We start from the raw sequence: 17,615 nt of genomic DNA, 5'->3' as shown, positions 1-17,615 counted from the left end.
AAGGTATTATTCAACTGAGTAAGGTATATTCAAGGTTATTTAAAAGGGAGGTTTGGTCGGAAGCTAAATCGGCTGTGATTGGCTGGCGCAGTGACGTCACTGTAGGAGCAAAGAGAGGCAACGGCTAGAGCAGCAAGCGACTCTCAGACAAGCAACTGCACTACTGGCCATCACAATTGCTACACCACGAAGATGACGCGTAACAGACGCGAAATTTAACCGATAGGAAGAATATGCTGTGATATGCAAATGATTAGCTTTTCAGAGCATTCACACAAGGTTGGCGCCGGTGGCGACACCTACAACGTGCTGACGTGAGGAACGTTTCTAACCGATTTCTCATACACAAACAGCAGTTGACCGGCGTTGCCTGGTGAAACGTTGTTGTGATGCATCGTGTAAGGAGGAGAAATGCGTACCATCACGTTTCCGACTTTGATAAAGGTCGGATGGTAGCCTATCGCGATTACGGTTTATCGTATCGCGACAGTGCTGGATCCCAACGGCCTCGTATCACTAGCAGTCGAGATGACAGGCATCTTATCCGCATGTCTGCAACGGATCGTGAAGCCACGTCTCGATCCCTGAGTCAAGACAACAATCATCTGCTCGAATAGTTCGACGTCGTTTGCAGCAGCATGGACTATCAGCTCGGAGACCATGGGTGCGGTTACCCTTGACGTTGCATCACAGACAGAAGCGCCTGCGATGGTGTACTCAACGACGAACCTGGGTGCACGAGTGGCAAAACGTAATTTTTTCGGATGAATACAAGTTCTGTTTACAGCATCATGATGGTCGCATCCGTGTTTGGCGACATCGCAGTGAACGCACATTGGGAGCGTGTATTCGTCATCGCCATACTGGCGTATCACCCGGCGTGATGGTATGGGGTGCCATTGGTTACAAGTCTCGGTCATCCTTTTGTTCGCATTGACGGCACTTTGAACAGTGAACGTTACATTTCAGATGTGTTACGACCCGTGGCTATACCCTTCATTCGATCCCTGCGAAACCCTACATTTCAGCAGGATAATGCACGACCGCATGTTGCAGATCCTATACGGGCCTTTCTGGATACAGAAAATGTTCGACTGCTGCCCTGGCCAGCACATTCTCCAGATCTCTCACCAGTTGTAAACGTCTGGTCAATGGTGGCCGAGCAACTGGCTCGTCACAATACGCCAGTCACTACTCTTGATGAACTGTGGTATCGTGTTGAAGCTGCATGGGCAGCTGTACCTGTGCACCTTATCCAAGCTCTGTTTGATTCAATGCCCAGGAGTATGAAGGCCGTTATTACGGCCAGAGGTGGTTGTTCCGGGTATTGATTTATCAGGATCTATGCATCCAAATTGCGTGATAATGTAATCACACGTTAGTTCTAGTATAATTTATTTGTCCAATGAATACCCGTTTATCATCTGCATTTCTTCTTGGTATAGCAATTTTAATGGCCAGTAGTGTACTTATAACAGCAATAAGTTATCAGGAAATTATTTAAAACAGTTGATTTACCTGTTTAGATGTTTGCAGTGGAAGAAGAGTGCCACTGTCTTGATTTCCGCTTCTATGCTGCTGCTGCTTTCTGCATTTTATGCTTCATATTGAGGAACCGCATACGAATGAAAAGTCGTGTTCTGACATACAGTTTTATAACCTGTGAAGAAAACTTCGGATATTTAGTTTGGACGGCAATGCATATTGTTTTCACTGTATTTCTTTCCTTGGAAATTCTATCCAATGCAATTAATTGATTAAAAATTAGTTCAAACTGAGACACCTTATGTAGCCACTCATCTGCTGGTACTGTAAGCCCACCTTGAGATAGGGCTTCAATCCAATCATAATTTTCATTTGTCGGAGGACATAAAATATCACCAGACGGCGTTCCCAGTGTGTTGTCACAGTTCTTTGCACGATATGCAATGTAGCCAGCTAGGTAACGGAATTCTTCTGCAGAGCAGTCACATCCCTCTTTGACTGCAGATTCTTCTGCTGTAGGTTGAAGAGGAAAGTTAATATCTTGTAGCTCCTTTCCACCATCTATCATTTGCAGTGCTTTGCTCATGTAGGGCAAAATTCCTGTGAACAGATGTGACGTCAAAAATCCGTCACACTCATCTGCCTCTACTTATGTGTCACTTGACAGAGGAATACCATGAGCATTGTGTCCCAGCAGTAACAGCCGTAATCGATGTTTCCCTTCTGTTGAAGAAGAGTTCTAATGGAAATGACAAATTCTTCTGATGTGTGAGAAAAAATTTTCCAGTGCATTCTGGTTCAATTTTGCAGGTAAAATACATGTCATTTGTAGTGGCTGAAGGTCTGAAAACAGTCCAAATAATGACCGAACAGTTGTCATTATGCCATTCTGGAATGGGAGCAAGTGATTTGTATTGCCTACGCGCATTTTTTCGGCACACTTACACAGTTCTCTTAATATTCTTTCTTTAACATCCTTATGCATCCCATAAACATATGATAACGCATCCTTGTTGTACCTCCGAGGATTCAGAACGTCAAATGCGTCGCTTTCCAACTGAAAAAAAAATTGCTGCTTCCTCTTCTTCAGGCATTAGGTAGCTGTGGTATTCGCATTGCCAAATAAACCCTTTGACGCTCTCTCCCATTAACACTGAGGTGAAGTTGTGACAGTTTAGGACACAACTTCATTTCACTCCCATCTAATGCGAGCAGTCTTTCTACGAGGTGCATTCAAATTCTGGAAAGAGATAGAAACATGCGCATTGTTTTAAAATGAGGCCCCGTTCATTGTCAATACGTCACAGAGATGGCAGCACCGTACGGCAGATGGAATTTTACCGCCAGCGGCGAGAATGAGAACTGTTTTAAATACTTAAAATGGCGACGTTTTCCTTACTTGAACAGCGTGCAATCATTCGTTTTCTGAATTTGCGTGGTGTGAAACCAATTGAAATTCATCGACAGTTGAAGGAGACATGTGGTGATGGAGTTATGGATGTGTCGAAAGTGCGTTCGTGGGTGCGACAGTTTAATGAAGGCAGAACATCGTGTAACAACAAACCGAAACGACATGATCGAGAAAGTGGAGAGAATTGTTTTGGGGGATCGCCGAATGACTGTTGAACAGATCGCCTCCAGAGTTGGCATTTCTGTTGGTTCTGTGCACACAATCCTGCATGACGACCTGAAAATGCGAAAAGTGTCATCCAGGTGGGTACCACGAATGCTGACGGACGACCACATGGCTGCCCATGTGGCATGTTGCCAAGCAATGTTGACGCGCAACGACAACATGAATGGGACTTTCTTTTCGTCGGTTGTGACAATGGATGAGACGTGGATGCCATTTTTCAATCCAGAAACAAAGCGCCAGTCAGCTCAATGGAAGCACACAGATTCACCGCGACCAAAAAAATTTCGGGTAACCGCCAGTGCTGAAAAAATGATGGTGTCCATGTTCTGGGACAGCGAGGGCGTAATCCTTACCCATTGCGTTCCAAAGGGCACTTCGGTAACAGGTGCATCCTACGAAAATGTTTTGAAGAACAAATTCCTTCCTGCACTGCAACAAAAACGTCCGGGAAGGGCTGCGCGTGTGCTGTTTCACCAAGACAACGCACCCGCACATCGAGCTAACGTTACGCAACAGTTTCTTCGTGATAACAACTTTGAAGTGATTCCTCATGCTCCCTACTCAACTGACCTGGCTCCTAGTGACTTTTGGCTTTTTCCAACAATGAAAGACACTCTCCGTGGCCGCACTTTCACCAGCCGTGCTGCTATTGCCTCAGCGATTTTCCAGTGGTCAAAACAGACTCCTAAAGAAGCCTTCGCCGCTGTCATGGAATCATGGCGTCATCGTTGTGAAAAATGTGTACGTCTGCAGGGCGATTACGTCGAGAAGTAACGCCAGTTTCATCGATTTCGGGTGAGTAGTTAATTAGAAAAAAAATCGGAGGCCTAAGAACTTGAATGCACCTCGTATGATAGATTTATTAACAATTTTCCCACTTGGAAGCTTTAGTCTGTCATACAGAAAGTGGTTCCTCATTAATTTAAACAAATGTGGAACATCTGAAAACACCCAGGTTCGTTTCTTTTCATACTACTGATTGGAAAAGCAGGAATATGTTTCTGTCACATTAAAATCTTTCCACACAGTTCGATTTCTTGTTCCAATGTCGCACACTACCGCAACAATATCGTGACCAACATATTGTACTGAGCAGAAGATACTGTTTAACCGATCGGCTGTTATTTGTGTGTCAAAATCACAGTAAATGGGTTGCTTCCTTCCACAAAACAAACCACGTACCGTAACAAATAGCACGTATAGTGTGTGGCCCTGCAACACGATCTTCAACAGGATCATAAGTAACATTGCTGTCTACATTCATTTCGTCGAATGATAGCACACACACACGTTCGGTTTTTGTCAGTACAGGTGAGTGGCCGGCCGGTGTGGCCGAGCGGTTCTAGGCGCTACAGTCTGGAACCGTGCCACCGCTACGGTCGCAGGTTCGAATCCTGCCTCGGACTTGGATGTGTGTGATGTCCTTAGGTTTAAGTAGTTCTGAGTTCTAGGGGACTGATGACCTCAGACGTTATGTCCCATAGTGCTCCGAGCCATTTGAACCACAGATGGGTGGGCTTTCATTAGTTGCAAAACATCTGTCAGCACACCAGGAAAGCACCTGAAAGAGCGTGACGTCCATCTCTTAAGTGTTGACAGTTCTGGAAGTGGGAAACCGACCTGATTCCTTAAAAACAAATAACAGTTCCTAGACACTGCACGAAGTGTAACCGCTTTACAAATATCTTCCCTTTGCCACTTCGCTCGTTTCTTTCCACTCAACAAGCCGTTTATTTCTGTTTTTGAAAACAATTTGCCTAATATTTGAGTCACTTTCTCCTACACTTGCTTCTTTTGTTGATATTTTATTTTCTCACCACAGGCTTTCATTTTCAGTTTCTAGCACTTCTCTCTATATCTGAGGTTTGCACACAAAGCTGTCAGTCTGCGTTTCCTGTGTTCTAATTCTTCTATACGCTTACAGAGTTCGCTAATCCGTTTAGTATCAGTGTCACAGTCATCTGTCATTGATCTATTTTTCTTTTTTACGGAGGCACACTAGCCAAGTTCTCCATTGCATTTTACTTTGTCTTTGTCGCCTGCAACCTGTCTGCCCTATTCGGAGAAATCTACTTCACTGCAACTCTAGTTACCATTTTCGTCGAAGTGTCACATGAACGTACATAATGTAATATGATTTTAATATTACGGCTGCGAGTAGCGGCGATGAGGCGCTACCGCAATAGAGACGGCAACGCTCTTTGTTGTAAAAAAAGCATCTATGTTTTTCTTGAATTTGTTGGAGATAAGAAATGCAGATTGGACATTGTGCTTTTTTCAAGTCAGATAATTTGCATATAGAAGTAATTTGAAGTGCAGAGGTCAACTTGTAATCGCAATTATCAGAAACAAAAAATTTAATTTGAAAAAAAGTTTTATTCGCTCTTGGATCCCCAGACCTTTCTGAAACCATTTATGTGTTTAGCAATACAGTGCATAGTGATTTCTTCCCAAATTAACAATACTGGGTGAATCTGCTACTATCACGGTCCAAACGACGTGCAATACTTCACTGACAGCTTGTGTGTTAAAGACGTTCCCTTAGCGACCAGTTTGTTAGTCAGAAGATATCATACTACCACTGTTGTTCAACCTTCTCGTTCTGAAAGTGTTTCCAGAAAATCTTATGGCGACTGTGAGTATTTTTGTGGCCAGAGGGAAGGAGTCAAAATGGCTTGGTTCAAATGGCTTGGTTCAAATGGCTTGGTTCAAATGGCTCTGAGCACTATGCGACTTAACTTCTGAGGTCATCAGTCACCTAGAACTTAGAACTGATTAAACCTAACTAACCTAAGGACATCACACACATCCATGCCTGAGGCAGGATTCGGACCTGCGACCGTAGCGGTCGCTTGGTTCCAGACTGTAGCCACTCCGGCCGGCGGGACGGAGTCATCATCACGAGTTATAGCAATTTTCTCTGACTTTGCGTGGCGTTCTCTGAGAACCGCAGAAACGGAAACCTCCGACGTCAGCTCGTCATGTACCTAGCCCGTTCTCTCCTTACAGCAGCCACAAATAAAACATATTCATCTATAGTCAAATTTTTTGACAGATTTTTTTGTATTAGACAGGGACTTAACACGTGAGGTCATCAGTCCCCTAGAACTTAGAACTACTTAAAACTAACTATCCCAAGTGTAGTAACCACAACCAACAGCGGGAACGCCTTGGCCTGCGGATCGGAACCGCCAGGCAGGGAAGCCGCCGGCGGTGGAGCACACACCACCAGGTAAACACAGGACGAGTCGGACGACAGACCAATGACAACTGACAACAACCGACCACGACCGACTATGAGTGACGCAACGAGGAAGAGATAAACAATGGAGGCTTGTGGAAACCACAACACCAAACGTAAATCCACTCGGAGCCAGAGCCAGGCAAATGTCAACAATGAGCAACGACCAGAACGCAGTACTGCCGAGATAGAAACGAAATCCAGAGCGAGTACCAGACTGGCTGGACTAGGTTTTTTTTCTTTCTTTATTGTGATTTCATTCCCCTGCCCCATATGGGCAGGGTAGGGCTGTCAGCGGCACAATCCGCCGCTCTTCAGCCGAGTGACATGACAACTAAAACAAGAATAAAATGATACATACATAAGGAGATAAAAAAGGGAACATAAAACAGAGCAAGGGGAGAAAATGGAGGTAAAAATACATGGACATGGAGACGTTCATGGGGGACAGTTACAAAAGTCACCAGAAAGTTAAAAAACACAGTTGGCGATTCTTAAAACACAGAGAAGACACTGAATGCGCATGCACAGGTTAAAGATCGGCCACAGTATTAAAAACACTTCGGAACAACACACTTAAAACCCACTTGGAGCACACACGACGAAGAATAAAACTGCCAGGTGGGACCTGCCGAGGGAAAGGTCAGAGAGGATGGAAAAGGAGGGGAGAGCATAGAGCAGCTGGGGAAGCGGCGGGATGAAGAGAGGAAGGGCATCAGTGGGTTCACGAAGAGGCAGGAGACACATGGGATGGGAGAGGAAGAGGGAAGACAGGGCAGGAGGGAGTGCAGAGACACTGAAAGGAGGCACAAGAGATGGAGGGGGAGTAGGAGGGAGGAGCCGCTCAGGAGGAGGGAGGGGGAGGAGAGGGAGCCCTGAGGAGAAGGCAGGAATTTGGGGTTAGAGTTGGTAGGAAGGGTAGATGTCAGGGCGAAGCTCATAATCTGGGAGGGGTAGACGGTGGAAGTTGTGTTGGGAAAGGAGATGGAGGGTGTGGAGATGGAGAGAGGGTGGGGGACAACGGTAAAGGCGCGGCAACTGGTTAGGGGTGGAGAGGAAGGGAGACACCAGGTCGTGAGGGGGATCAAGGCGGCGGACAATATATAGTGTGCGGATGTGTTAAAGGAAAAGGAGAAGGTGGGGGAAGGGGATGAGGTCGTAGAGGATGCGCGTGGGGGATGGAAGGTGGATGGGGAAGGCGAGGCGGAGCGCATGGCGTTCGAGGATTTGGAGGGCTTTATAGAACTGGAGAGGGGCAGAAATCCAAACGATGCTGGCATAACAAAGGATGGGGCTGATCAATGATTTGTAGGTGTGAAGGATGGTGGAAGGATGCAGATCCCACGTCCGGCCGGACAGGAGTTTCAGGAGGCGGAGGCGGTTGTGAGCTTTGTTTTGGATGGTAAGGAGATGGGGAGTCCAGGTGAGGTGGCGGTCGAGTGTGCAGCCAAGGTATTTGAGGGTAGGAGTGAGGTGGATAGGACAGCCATAAATGGTGAGGTAGAAATCATGGAGGCTGAACTGGACTAGGGCAGAACGGGTCCCTATATACGAAACTGGAGGGAGCGGCTATTGGCCGCTGTCTGCACGTGGCTTAGCGGTGGCGCCCTCGCTCCGTGAGAGCCGCTGCGCGGAATAGCCGCCGCGGAGGCGGAGTCCTCTATGGGCTGACGACGTCCATTTGTTCTGCCACGTGTTCGACTTCCGCGGCGGAAGGTACTAGACTAGGGACATCACACACATCCATGCCAGAGGCAGGATTCGAACCTGCGACCTTAGCGGTCGCGCGGTTCCAGACTGAAAAAAAATTTAAATGTATGCATCTAGGAAAAAGAATCAAAAGAGACTTCAAATCCAGTACCTGTCTTATATGTGTCAAAGTAAAAGAGAAAGTTAATCAATTAATAATTTTTTTCCTTTATGAGTAGAAGTTCACATTTCACACAACATCTGAAGACAAGGAGCTAAAGCTGCGCTACAGCGACGTCGCTACATTCAAATAAGCTCCTGTGACGCCTGTGATATGGAGAGGAGCTTTTCTATGTACAAAACTATCCTCAGCGAGAACCGTACGTTTTCGAAAATGCAGTTGGTGATCCAGGGCAACTCCAAGAAAATAATATGTAAATGTCGTGTGACTAGGGCCTCCCGTCGGGTAGACCGTTCGCTGGGTGCAAGTCTTTCGATCTGACGCCACTCTGGCGACTTGCGTGTCCATGGGGATGAAATGATGATAATTAGGACAACACCCAGTGGCTGAGCGGAGAAAATCGAATCCGGGCCCTTAGGAGTGGCAATCTGTCGCGCTGACCACTCAGCTACCGGCGGCGGACACTCCAAGAAAATGAAGATTGGCATGACCTGTTACATGACAAGTTCAGTAATTTGGAATACTCCAAACAAGTGGTGTACTGACGTAAAACCAAGGTTTTATTATTTCGAGCCGTTTCATTGTCTTCACTGTACTTTTCAGACGCAAGCAAATATTTAAAAGTAAGTGCTAGTTACGAGGTAGCCAGTTTCGGTTGAAAAAATGCAGAATTTGTTGAGAGACATCTTGGAAAATTCCGGCTTCAGCCCCAATGGTTTTATGAAGTTCCGATAGGTGTCAGCGCTGTACGTCGCCTTTATAATGGCGTCTGTAACGGAAGTGCGTTCCAAGCAGAGATCCGTCATTGAGTTCCTTTTGGCGGAAAACCATATCATCGCAGATGTTCGTAGGCACCTGCAGAATGTCTACGGAGACGATGTAGTGAACAAAAGCACGGTGAGTCGTTGTGCGAGATATCTGTCATCATCGCAACAAGTTCGTGCACATCTGTCCGATCTCTCGCTTGCCGGCCGACGGCACACAACTGCGACTCCTGAAATGTTGGAACGTGTGGACACTCTCAATCGAGATGATTGACGGATCACAGACACTTTGCTGCTCAACTAGACGTCTGTGTTGGAAGTGCTTAGAAAACTTCATTGGATTCTACTCCCTCATCCATCCTACTTCCCAGATCCCGCACCGTCCATCTTCTTGGCCCACTGACGGATGCACTCTGCGATAAGCAGTACTTGGATGACAGGGAGGTTATTGATACAGTAAGACGTTGACTCCGACGTCGATCAGTAGAGTGGTACCATGTGGGCATACAGGCCCTCGCTGAAAGGTGGTGTAAGGCCGATGCATTGAAAGGAGATTATGTTGAAAAATAGGGTTTTACGACCAGAAGAGTGGGGAATAATATGATGTATTGGAATCAAGGATAAAACCAACTTGCTTTCAAAAAACAAAAAAAAGAAGGTTGCATTGCTTACTGTACGTCCCTCGTAGTTTGCGAGACACTGCAAAAAGTAAGTACCGCAATCACATTTAGTTTAGAAGTGAATTTTGTATTACATTGCATTTAAAAAATCAGTAAGAACGTTTTTAAATAAGGTTATGTAAAGTCATATTTTCTTTTTAAGGATTATTTATATTACTTTTAGGACATAAATGTTTGCATATTTCGTTGTTTTGAGACCATTAAAATCCGGGCCCTACTCATCACTTAGAAAGAACGAATTGATTGCACAAAAGCGAGCAGTAATAACAATATGTGGTATTCACCGTAGTCGGCATCTAGGTACCTCTACAAATAGTTAGACATTTTAAGTGCACCATCACAATACGTACATTCGCTAATGAAATTCCTCGTAAATAATCATCACAATTTGAAAAGAATAGTAATATCCATAGCAACAACTCCTTCATTACCATTATTAAAGCTGTCAGTGGCTCAGAAAGGAGTTCAAATGGTTCAAATGGCTCTGAGCACTATGGGACTTAACATCTGAGGTCATCAGTCCCCTAGAACTTAGAACTACTTAAACCTAACTAACCTAAGAACATCACACACATCCATTCCCGAGGCAGGATTCGAACCTGCGACCGTAGCGGTCGCGCGGTTCCAGACTGAAGCGCCTAGAACCGCTCGGCCACAGCGGCCGGCGTTACAGTCATCTTTCATCGTTTTGAAGTAACGAGAGTGTAACCCGTCATCTTCCCTAAAATGGTGTGTTACTCCTCAGCACTAATCATGTATCTCGTGTTCCCGTTAACTGACTTCACATAGCTTCGAGAACAGAGTCGTTCAAACGGTCAATGGAAGACGTAACTGACCAACTAACTCATTCATTCTGGAAATGATTTCAGGTTAAGATTGAGGTAATTCACCGCCGTATCCTTTCTTCCATGAGAATGGACTGGAATCAATAGATTTGAGATGTGCTCTAACAGGAGAAGCTGAGAATATGCAAAAGAAGCGACGAGGAAAGGAATACGTGGTAAATACGGCCTAGACGGGACGGGGTGCAGATATCAATGAATAACTTCCGTGGTAATTGAGGGTGCCGTAGAGGGTATAAGCTGCAGTGTAAGACAGAGATAGGAATATATCCAACAAATGATTGAAGATGTTTGTCTTAAGTGCTCCACTGAGATAAAAAGATTGGCACAGTATCACAGGAGATGAATTCATGCTGAACCGGACCATACAAGGAAGGAGATTGATAAGAAAAAGAAAAAAGAAGAAAGGAATTACGTCTTTACCCACAGTCGCTTCCCTGTCCCGTTTGTTTGTCTTCGTGCCTCTCCCAGTAAATCCCAACATGCACCTCTTCCCCATTGCTACTTAGCGAGGTGGAGCAGTGATTAGCTCACTGAAATTCAGGAGGACGACGCGACGGTTCAAATCAACTTCTGGCGATCCAGATTAATGTTTTCCGTGACTTTCTTAAAATCACTCCAGACAAATTCCGAGATGGTTCCTTTGAAAAAGCACAGGCCAATTCCTTCCTCGTTTCTCCATAATCTGAGCTTGTTCTCCGTCTCTAATACCCTCAGCGACAGGGCTTTCATCACTGACTGCTCAATAACTTTAATTTTTCAAAATTTTTAGCATCTAAAGTCAATGTTTCATTAATTTCAGTCAAATCAGCGCACACACACACACACACACACACACACACACACACACACGTTCTCACATACTACAAAATTTCCTTTCTGCTGCTATTCTTCTCCCAGATTCACGGCCTCACGGGACCGAGCGGCCCTCGCAACCGCCCCCTTCTGCCAGCAGGGCACCCCAGGAGGAGCGGATGGACGATGCGCTGTCGTCCCTGTCGACACCACTCGCCGACCCAATGGACATGGCCTTCATCGCCGTCGCCATCATCGCCCCAGGAGACGCCCTCAGTCCTGGACGTGTGCCTTGACAGCAGTTTCCCGCATGATGTTCCTATTGCCTTGCAAGCCAGATGGAGGGGCACGGTCGGGAGTATGCTGTCTTCTACAGTCATGGCTCCTGGCTCATCTCAACGTCCAGCGTCCTGCCTCCATCCACGTTGACGTTCGCTTCCTCTCTACACGACAACTGAGCGGCATTTGGGGGCAGGGGAGGGGGGAGGGAGGAATGTGCTGGCGTAAGCTGTTCCCAGCACACTTGTCACCAAAGATGTAAAAGAAAGATCGATAGAAGGCGCTGGATTAAGCACGCCTGTAAGAAAAGAGACCAAATGTAGACTCGCAAGGAACACGCTACCAACGCTCTCTCGCCTGCAAGTATTTACACTCATGCTCATAAATAAAGGATAATTGCAGAATGTGGTGCCACACAACGTGACACTACACAAAACTGGCGCTAATAGCACAGGCACATAGGGAACACACACGACACAGATATGTTCGTCCACAGTATTGGTGATAAGTTGAGGAAACCGTCCCGAAACACATGTGCTACAAAACGCCACTGTTTCCTGCGCATGTACCCCTACATCAATATGGGATATGATCACCATGCACACGTACACAGGCCACACAACGGGTTGGCGTACTCTGGATCAGGTGGTGGAGCAGCTGCTGGGGTGTAGCCTGCCATCCATGCACCAGTTCCTGTCGGAGCTCCTGAAGTGTGTAGGGGTTTGAAGACGTGCAGCGATGCCTCGACCGAGAGCATTCCAGACGTGCTCGATGCGCTTTAGGTCTGGAGAACTGGCAGGCCACTCAATTCCCCTGATATCTTCTGTTTCAAGGTATTCCTCCATGATCGCAGCTCGGTGGGACCATGCGTTATCTTCCATCAGGGGGAAGGTGGGACCTACTGCACCACTGAAAAGGCGGACATACTGGTGCAAAATGACGTCCCGATACACCTGACCTATTGCAGTTCCTCTGTCAAAGACATGCAGGGGTGTATGTACACCAATCATAATCCCACCCCTCACCATCGAACCACAGCCTCCATACAGGTCCCTTTCAAGGACATTAAGAGGTTGGTATCTGGTTCCTGGTTCACGCCAGATGAAAACCCGGCGAGAATCACTGTTCAGACTATACCTGGACTCGTCCGTGAACATAACCTGGGACCACTGTTCCAATGACCATGTAATGTGTTCTTGACACCAGGGTTTAGGGGCTCTCATGTGACCAGGGGTCAGTGGAATGTACCTTCCAGGTCTCCAGGCGAATAAACCATGTCTGTTCAGTCGTCTGTAGACTGTGTGTCTGGAGACAACTATTCCAGTGGCTGCGATAAGTTCCTGACCAAGGCTACCTGCAGTACTCTGTGGCCGTCTGCGGGCACTAATGGTGAGATATCGGTCTTCTTGTGGTGTTGTACACTGTGGACGTCCAGTACTGTAGCGCCTGGACACGTTTCCTGTCTGCTGGAATCGTTGTCATAATCTTGAGATCACAGTTTATGGCACACGGCCTGTGCTACGACCTGCTGTGTTGCCCAGCCTCCAGTCGCCCTAGTATTCTATCCCTCATAACGTCATCAATTTTGTTCTTTGAGTCATTTTCAACACACAGTCACCATTAGCTCGTCTGAAAATGTCTGCACACTTATTCGCTGCACCATACTCTGACATGCACCATGTGTATGTGGACTGCTGCCAGCGCCACCGTCAACGACTGCAGGTCAAATGAACCGCATGGTCATACCCCGAGGTGATTCAAACCCGCAAACCGCTCACCAGATCATTGTTTCACCATGTATCATCATTATCCTTAATTTATGAGCATGAGTGTAGATAACCGCCGGCGTCACTAGCTCAACTGCTCGGTCACTTGAGCACTAACGCGCACTCGAGGTTCGCACCTGTCAGTACATTGCGACCAGATTGGTGTACATAGCGGGACTTGTACTTCACCAGCAGTGAGGCTAACATGGACTAATATTGAAGAGATTGTACCACAACGCCTGGACGCTGTTAAAGTTAAGTAGCAGCTATCTGTTTAAGTAAATAAAGAACTCTTTCGATACATGTGTGCAGTTGTAAAAAAGTGATACCGGCCACCAAACAACTTCCTTTCCCATGTTTTCCATGGTACAAGACTACATTTGCATCTCTGAATATCAACAGAACGGTAGGAAAGAATACGTCTTCACCTGTGTCATGCCCGTAAATGATGGTGGCCTCTACACTGAACAGCCAAAGAAACTGGTATATGCATGCATATTCAAATACATAGATATGTAAACAGGCAGAATACTGCTCTGTGGTCGGCATCACCTATAGAAGACAAGTGTCTGACGCAGTGTTAGATCGGTCACTGTTGCTACAATGGAGAGTATCGAGATTTAATTGAGTTTGGATGTGGTGTTATATTCGGCGTACGAGCGACGGGACACAGCATCTCCAATGTAGTGATGAAGTGGAGATTTTCCTGTACGACCATTTCACGAGCATATCGTGAACGGCAGGAATTCGGTAAAACATCAAACCTCCGACATCGCTGCGGCCGGAAAAACATCCTGCAAGTACGGGACCAACGACGACTGAAGATAATCGTTTAAAGTGACAGAAGTGCAACACTTCCGCAATTTGTGCAGACTTCAATGCTGGGCCATCAACAAGAGTCAGCGTGCGATCCATTCAATGAAAGATCATCAGTACGGGCTTTTGGAGCCGAACCCCACTTGTGCACCCTTGATGACTGCACGACACAAAACCTTACGCCTCGCCTGGGCCCGTCAGCACCGCCATCCCACAGCACATGAAACATGTTGCCTTGTCGGACAAGCTACGCTTCAAATTGTATTGAGCAGATGGACGTATACGTGCATAGAGACAATCTCATGAACCCACGAACCCTGCACGTCAACAAGGGACTGTTCAAGCTGGTGGAGGCTCTTCAATGGTGTGGGGAGTGCGCATTTGGAGTAGTATGTGACCCCTGATACATCTAGATACGTACGTAACCATCCTGTCTGATCACTTGCATCCATTCATGTCCATTGTGCATACCGACGGGCTTGGGCAATTTCAGCAGGACAATGCGACACCCCACACGTCCAGAATTGCTACAGAATGGCTCCAGGAGCACTCTTCTGAGTTTAAACACTTCCGCTGGCCAACAGACTCCCCAGACATGAATATTATTGAGCATATCTGGGATACCTCGCAAAGTTCTATTCAGTAGGGCCCCCTGAAGGATTCATGGTGTTATTTCCCTCCAGCACTACTTCAGACATTAGTCGAGTCCATGCCACGTCGTGATACGTCACTTCTGCGTGCTCACGGGGGCCCTACACGATATTAGGCAGATGTACCAGTTTCTTTGGCTCTTCGGTGTATTACGATCGGCAATAGGTTCTTCACAGCCAACCTTGTTCCGTTGCATATACGACAACGATAACTATTCACCAAATAAGAGTTCTCAGCCATGTTTCTCTCAACTTCTCGAGCTTTCGCTCGTCGTACGATCTAGTGACGTCTATCACCAAGATAGGTATTGTAGCTGTAACTTGTTCTCTAGATAAGAATTTCGATCATTTTACCATGATATATTTCGTTTGGCAGGTATTTAATTTTTCATGTTTTTTTCGTTTTTCATCTGAATTTAGAACTCTGAAGTAAATCGGCTACGAACTTATAGAAATTTTTGGTAGCGACCTGTCCCATTTATACAGGGTGACCGTTTGTAAAAGCGACAAACTGCAGGGACGGATTCATGACTGGAAACGGAGGAAGCTAGATCCTATGAACATGTGTCTACAAATGGACAGTGAGCCTGCAGCGACATAAAATCGTCCCGGAACACAGTACAGAGCTGCACCGCATTCGCGTCACAACAGATGTTCAAAGTGTGGGATTGCAGGCGTTAGGTCACATAGAGATAGAAGCACATACATACGCAATGTGATCAAAAGTATCCGGACACCTGGCTGAAAATGACTCACAAGTTCGTGGTGTTGGCACACCCTTAGCCTTGATGACAGCTTCCACTCTCGCAGGCATACGTTCAATCAGGAGCTAGAAGGTTTTTTGGGGAACAGTAGCCCATTTTTCACGGAGTGCTGCACTGTGGAGAGGTATCGATGTCGGTGGGTGAGGCCTTGCACGAAGTCGGCGTTCCAAAACATCCCAAAGGTGTTCTATAGGATTTAGGTCAGGACTCAGTGCAGGCCAGTCCATTACAGGGCTGTTATTGTCGTGTAAGCACTCCCCCACCGGCCTTGCATTATGAACAGGTGCTCGATCGTGATGAAAGATGCAATGGCCATCCCCGAATTGCTCTTCAATAATGGAAAGAAAGGAGGTGCCTAAAACATCAATGTAGGCCTCCGCTGTAATAGTGCCATATGAAAAAACAACACGACCACACCATACCACCACCGCCTCCGAATTTTACTGTTGACACTACACACGCTGGCAGATGACGTTCACCGGGCGTTCGCCATACACAAACCCAACCATCGGATCGCCACATTGTGTACGGTGATTCGTCACTCCACACAACGATTTTCCACTGTTCAATCGTCCAACGTTTAGGCTCCTTACACCAAGCGAGGCGTCGTTTGGCATTTACCGGCGTGATGTGTGGCTTATGAGCAGCATCTCCACCATGAAATCGAAGTTTCTCATCTATCGCCTGACTGTCATAGTATTTGCAGTGGATCCTGATGCAGTTTGGAATTCCTGTGTGATGGTTTGGATAGATGTCTGCCTATTACACATTACGACCCTCTTCAACTGTTGGGGGTCTCTGTCAGTTAACAGACGAGGTCGGCCTGTACGCTTTTGTGCTGTACGTGACCCTTTAGGTTTCCACTTCAATATCACATCGGAAACAGTGGAGCTAAGGATGTTTAGGAATGTGGAAACCTCGCGTACAGATGTATGACACAAGTGACACCCAATCACGTGACCACTTTCGAAATCCGTGAGTTCTGCGGAACGCCCCATTCTGCTCTCTCACGATGTCTAATGACTACTGAGGTCGCTGATATGGAGTACCTGGCCGTAAGTGTCAATGTTTTTGGGGGTGCTCGATACTTTTGATCACATAGTGTGTATATGTATATATTGTTGAAATCATGCCTTGTTATCACAACAGCGTCTTTATTGCGTCAGCAAAAAATAGTTATTTAAGTACTGTCTAAGATTTAATTAAGTCAAAGATTTTCCTACACGTGAGAAAAATGTTACTTTTGATTAGAATCGCTGGTAGTATCTGAACACTTAGATCGTTTTGCTAACGTATGACTCTTAACGAAGTAGACTACTTGACACCATTGGTTGGTTGGTTGATTTGGGGGGAGGGGATGGAACAGCGATGTCATCGGACCCATCGGATTAGGGAAGCGTAGGTCGAGAAGTTGGCCGTGCCCTTTCAAAGGAAACATTCCGGCATCAGCCTGAAGCGATTTAGGGAAATTGTGGGAACCCTTAATCATGATGGCAGGAAGCGGATTTGAACTGTTGTCCTCCCGAATGCGGCTTCAGTGTGCTAACAACTGCGTCACCTCGCTCGATGTTCGACACTATCGTACCACGTCCAGTGTGCAGGAAATGTCCAAGTGACATATATAGATTATTTGAGAGGAACATGCGTAAAACTTCGTACGCGTACACACTGCTCGAGTACGTAAATGATAATAGTTAAAATTATCTGTGATACACAGAACGACCACCAGTGTGCATATTATCGGCAGCCTAAGAGTGGGATGATGATACCCTAGTGCAGATGCTGCTGGACTCCTGACAACGGCACAGGATTACACAAAATGTTCCTTTATATTGAATATACTTTCAACATTTTTTTTAGTTTAAATAGTGTGATATCTAGAGTGAAGAAGTGGACTACCTCTTTATTTCATTCAATTCATAATTACATAAATGCACTTCCTTTCCCTAATCCGCGTTGTCTTGATTAAGTTTGGGATTTGTATTAAGAGTTCGTCTGCTGGTAGTGCCAAGGCAGAGATGTGGTCA

This window comes from Schistocerca piceifrons, chromosome 6, assembly GCF_021461385.2.
Source record: "Schistocerca piceifrons isolate TAMUIC-IGC-003096 chromosome 6, iqSchPice1.1, whole genome shotgun sequence".
Classification (NCBI taxonomy): domain Eukaryota; kingdom Metazoa; phylum Arthropoda; class Insecta; order Orthoptera; family Acrididae; genus Schistocerca; species Schistocerca piceifrons.
Note: the sequence above shows the minus strand (reverse complement) of the source record.